Source organism: Mastomys coucha, unplaced genomic scaffold (assembly GCF_008632895.1).
Source record: "Mastomys coucha isolate ucsf_1 unplaced genomic scaffold, UCSF_Mcou_1 pScaffold21, whole genome shotgun sequence".
Classification (NCBI taxonomy): Eukaryota; Metazoa; Chordata; class Mammalia; order Rodentia; family Muridae; genus Mastomys; species Mastomys coucha.
Window position 1 is genome coordinate 517,896 of NW_022196904.1, and position 5,110 is coordinate 523,005.

At 46.5% G+C, this 5,110-nt stretch overlaps 1 long non-coding RNA gene across 6 annotated transcripts in view; it reads right to left on the reverse strand.

Annotated features, from left to right (window-relative positions):
* The window catches only part of LOC116101515, a 34,957-nt gene that overhangs the window by 13,388 nt on the left and 16,459 nt on the right, over positions 1-5,110 (reverse strand). For all 6 annotated transcript variants that reach the window (XR_004122861.1, XR_004122862.1, XR_004122863.1 and 3 more), the window contains one exon: positions 3,192-3,303. This is a non-coding gene — a long non-coding RNA (uncharacterized LOC116101515). The remainder of the gene's footprint in view (positions 1-3,191; positions 3,304-5,110) is intronic.

Genomic DNA, 5,110 nt, shown 5'->3' on the forward strand with positions numbered 1-5,110 from the left:
GGGGGAGGGAGAACAGCAGCAGTTATAACCTGTCTTTAAGCGGCGATTTTTAATGAGTCTGGGGGAGGGGGGAGGGAAGCAATAAGGGTGGGGAACCGGTGGGGTGGGGGGCCTGGCTCTGTTATTTACCGTGTATCATATGTAAATATCAATAAACTTTATTTCAAACACGTCTCTGTCTAACCGAAGGGAGGAGACTGGAAGAAAAGGGCTTATAGTATTGGTTTCTCTTAAGGGTAAAGTACTATTATTCTGATTAGATCTTGCCAGACATGATAGTACATACCTTCAATCCTAGTACTAAGGAGGCAGAGGCAGAGGCAGAAAGAACTCTGAGTTCTAGAACAGCGAGGACTGCATAGTGATACCTATGTCTTCAAAAATAGGGCTTGTAATTCCAGATTTGAGAGACAGAGGCAGGAGGATTGCTGCAAGTTCTAGGCAAACTTTACTGCATAGACGGAGAGAACCCACTCCTGGTGTCATTGGACCACACATACATAATGGCATGGGATGCTTGAGATCCCTTCTCTTCCTTCCCAGAATAATAATAAAATTAAAAATAAGCTGGCTGCAGGAGTCCATGCCCAGCACTCAGGAGGCAGAGAAAAGCAGGCAGAGCTCTGAGTTCCAGGCCAGCCCGGTCTACAGAGGGAGTTCTAGGATAGTTAGGGCTACACAGAGAAACCCTGTCTCAAAAAATTGGCCAAACAAACAAAAACTAAGGAAGGACTGAGGGTGTAGCTAGGGTGCTCGAGTGATTCCTAGCATGCCCGAGGCTCTGCATGCCAGGTGTGGTGATGTTCAGGAGTGGAAGCAGAAGGACCAGGAGTTCAATGTCATCCTTGGCTGTGAAGACAGTTTAAGGGCTCTGTGAAAGGGGGCTGGGGGATTGCAAAACTAAATCATTTAGGTTATATTTAGGTTATTTAATTTAAGCATCACCTTATAATTCAGTCCCTGTATGAGGACAATAAATGACAAGGTTAAGGTCAATACAAAACAAACAAACAAACAAACAAAAACCAATCCAGATCTCTTGATATTCATTCCTCTGCCTACTGCACGGTTACCATCACCCACACACTTCTTGAGCTGACTTTCGCCCCAGGACCTCCATGAACTTTACCAGCCTCTTTATGCCAGGTAGGCAGATGACTCCTCAGAAATCGTTCATACAAGCTCACAGCCTTTGACTGGCACCAAGTCAGTCTGGCTCCCAGACCCGAGCTTCCTTCCCAGTTACAAGGCAACGGTGGGCTTCCTGCATGCTGGACCCTTTTGCTACCTTGAGAAACAGTCGCAACTACTGACTGTACAGCTACCATAAGGCAGATGCTGCCAAGCTGAACATGATCCCATTAGACACTCACGGTAGTTGGTATGTAGGAATTATCGCTGTACAGGTGAGGAAGGGAGGCTCGAAACTGGATTCTCAAGAGCTGTGTTTCCACTAGACTGAGAGACTGAAAACAGCCAAGGTATCTGATGAATTTATAGCTGGGATCTTTCTCTCTCCCTCTCTCTCCCCACCCTCTCCCTCTCTCAACTGAATCCAGGGAAGCCAGAGCTTCCTGTATGCAAAGCTAGAACTCTGAAGCTGAGAATCCCCAGCTTCTCACTGGGGGATTCTGGACAGGGGCTCTACCACTGGCAGCAGATCCTGTGTCCTTAATAAGCTTAATCTTAAAAAATATTGGTAAGGAAGTATGATGTCTGCCTCTTGCTCTTTGTCTCATCTGTTTACTGTCCCAAGGAGGCAATGATAATGGCCCTGACACTATGGTCACAGCCACAGTCATACTGAGGGAACATTTTTTTTTTTTAAATTCAGCCATTGTTTTTCATCCTGTCCTGTGAACTCAGGATTCCAATTAGCACCATGTTACAGGTGAAGAAACCGAGGCGTAGGGAGTTAAGTTTGCCCAGCTACTAACATATGACTAGTCCTATTCCCAGGGTTTCCTTGCCTCACAGTCAATTAGCTGTTACATAATAATAATGATAATGATAATAATAATAATAATAATAATAATAATAGTGGGGCAAGCATGCCCTGGTGCACATGTGGACGTCAGAGGACAGAATCCTTTCTCCCCTTTTACCACGTGGGTTCCAGCAACGGAACCCAGGTTGTCACCCTTGATGGCAAGCTCCTTTACCTGCTGAGCCATCTTGCCACCCCCGGCTGCTACATTTTATCACTGCAGATTTTATGCAAACTCATGCTGTGACCTTGAGTGAGTCTTTTTAATTTCTGAGGCTTTGGTTTCCTTTTCTATCTTAAAAAAAAATTGAGGGGGATGGTTGAAAATGATCCCAAATCCCTCTGGAATAGGGAGGGTGGCTTGGAGAGGTTCTCAGGAAAGAACTCAGATTCAGCAGGGTCAGACTCCCAGAGGGAGGGAGATTCATTCTGACTCATTTTCCATGATTCCAGGAATTTGTGAAGGTCAGGCTTGCGATTCGCAATGGCAAATACAGTTCAGCTTCTTTGTCGAGACTAATTGATTCCTAGTAGTGGCTTGGAACAGAGTATTAGAAGGTTTCTGAACATTTATTTGCTCAGTAGGAAAGAATGTCCTCATCTATTGGTGCTGTCTGCCACGATGATCAATTGGTGCTGTCTGCTGTGCCTGTAGCATGGGTGGCGGTGATACAAGTGCTGGCTATTGCTGACTGCACAGAACATAGCAACCTAAAACCCTGAAATTTATGTTCTCTTAAGAAAAATGAAGCTAGATGGTTGTAGAGATGGTTCAGTGGGTAAGAGCTCTTGATATCTAGACATGAGGACTTGAGTTCAAACTCCCAGCGAAAGCTGCATTATGACCACATGGGCCCACAGCTCCAGCATCGTGAAGGCCAGATAGGAGGGCTGTTAAGAGGTTTCTGGCTTCCAGTTCAGTAAGCCAGTGGGAAAACCTGTTTCAAAAGGAACTCAGCAGAAACACCAGTGTCTTTCTCTGATTTCTCCTTGTGCACACAGATGTGCATATCTAGACACACACACAGGAGGATATACTACACCCACACCCCCCCACACCCCCCACATACACCCCGCAGATTAAAGATGCTGTGGGGGACTAGAGTGGATTACTTTAGGTGGGAAGGCTGTGTGTGGTCAGGTCTGTACAGCTTGACAGAAGCTAAAGTCATCTGAGAAGAGAGAACCTTGATCGAGAAAGTACCTTATTTGACTGGCTGGCAGGTAAATCTGTTGGACATTTTCTTGATCAGTGATTGGTACAGGAGGGCTCAGACTGCTGTGGGCGGTGCCACTGCTGGGCAGGTGGTCCTGGGCTGTATAAGAAGGAAGAGTTGACAAGCTATGGAAAGGGAGCAGGTCATCTGCACTCTTCCTTAGTTCGTGCCTCCCCTCCTCCTTCAGTTCCTGCCCTGACTTCCTTCTTGGGCTGTGTTGAGTTGCCTAAGGCAAACAAGCCCTTTCCCTCCCTGGTTGCTTTTGGTCACAGTGTTCATCATAGCAGGAGAGTGCTAACTAGCACACAAGATCCACCTTGAACATGGGTGGCACCATGCTGGAGTCCTGATTAGAATAAACAGGGGCGAGGCAGCCTCTCTCTGCTTCCTGACTAGGAAGGCACTGTGCCAGCTTTGCCTCATACTCCTTCCCTAACCCGGTGGACTGTGCCCTCTCCAGGACTCAGAACAATGCTTCCCTCCTAGAGTTCCTTGTCAGGTGTTTCATTATGACAAGGGGGGCAAGAACTTATCCATCTTGTTTTACTTTCCCTACATTTTGAAGATAGAGGGGAAAAAAAAATCCTGTAGTGAAAAGTTTTGTTTGAAAAACATCTGTTTCTGTGTGTACATGTGGAGGTCAGGCAGGTCATCAGACTACACGGCAAGCCCTTGTTTCCGTGTGTGCATGAGGAGGTCAGGCAGGTCAGACTACGCAGCAAGCCCTTGTTTCCGTGAGTGCATGAGGAGGGCAGGCAGGTCAGACTACGCAGCAAGCCCTTGTTTCTGTGTGTGCATGAGGAGGGCAGGCAGGTCAGACTACGCAGCAAGCCCTTGTTTCTGTGTGTGCATGAGGAGGTCAGGCAGGTCAGACTACGCAGCAAGCCCTTTTACCAAGAAGCTCTCTCCCCTGGCTCGGTTAGGGTCAGTATTGCTGTGATGAAACACCACGACCAAGCAGCTTGGGGAGGAAAGGGTTCATTTCACTTACAGTTCCATATTACAGCTTACCATCGAGGGCAGTGAGGGCAGGAACCTGGAGGCGGGAGCTGATGCAGAGCCCACGGAGGAGGGGGTCCTGGTTACTGGCTTGCTCCCCATGGTTTGCTCTGCCTGGTTTCTTTTTTTTTTTTCCTTTGGTTTTTTGAGACAGGGTTTCTCTGTGTAGCCCTGGCTGTCCTGGAACTCACTCTGTAGACCAGGCTGGCCTCGAACTCAGAAATCCACCTGCCTCTGCTGTATGTATGGCACCATACATAATGGGCTGGGCCCTCCCCCATCAAACATTAATTATGAAAATTCCCTACAGGCTAACCCACAATCCGAACTTATAAAGAATTTTCTTTTTTTGTTTTGTTTTGTTTTAGTCTGTTTTTCCAAGGCAGGAATTCTCTGTGTAGTCCTGGCTGTCCTGGAACTTGCTTGGTAGGCCAGGCTGGCCTCAACTCACAGTGATCTTCCTGCCTTTGCCTCCTGAGTACTTGGTATAAAGGCATGAGCCACCAGGCCTGGCATATAGCCTTTTATGTTTTTCTTTTTTTAAGATTTTTTTGTTTAAATTTTACATATGTGAATACAATGTTACTCTCTTCAGACACACCAGAAGAGGGCACAGGGTCCATCCATTACAGATGGTTGTGAACCACCATGTGGCTGCTGAGAATTGAACTCAGGACCTCTGGAAGAGCAGTCAGTGCTCTTAACCACTGAGGCATTTCTCTAGCCCATAAAGCATTTTCTTAATTGAGGTTCCTTCCTTCCAGATGACTTTAGCTTCTATCAAGTTGACATAAAACTGGCCAGCACACCTACCACTAGCAAGAACCTTTACCAATCAAGTTATCTTCCCTACCCAGGTCTTTTGTTTTTCTTTTTTCTTGTTTTCTTTTTTTTTTTTTTTTTTTTT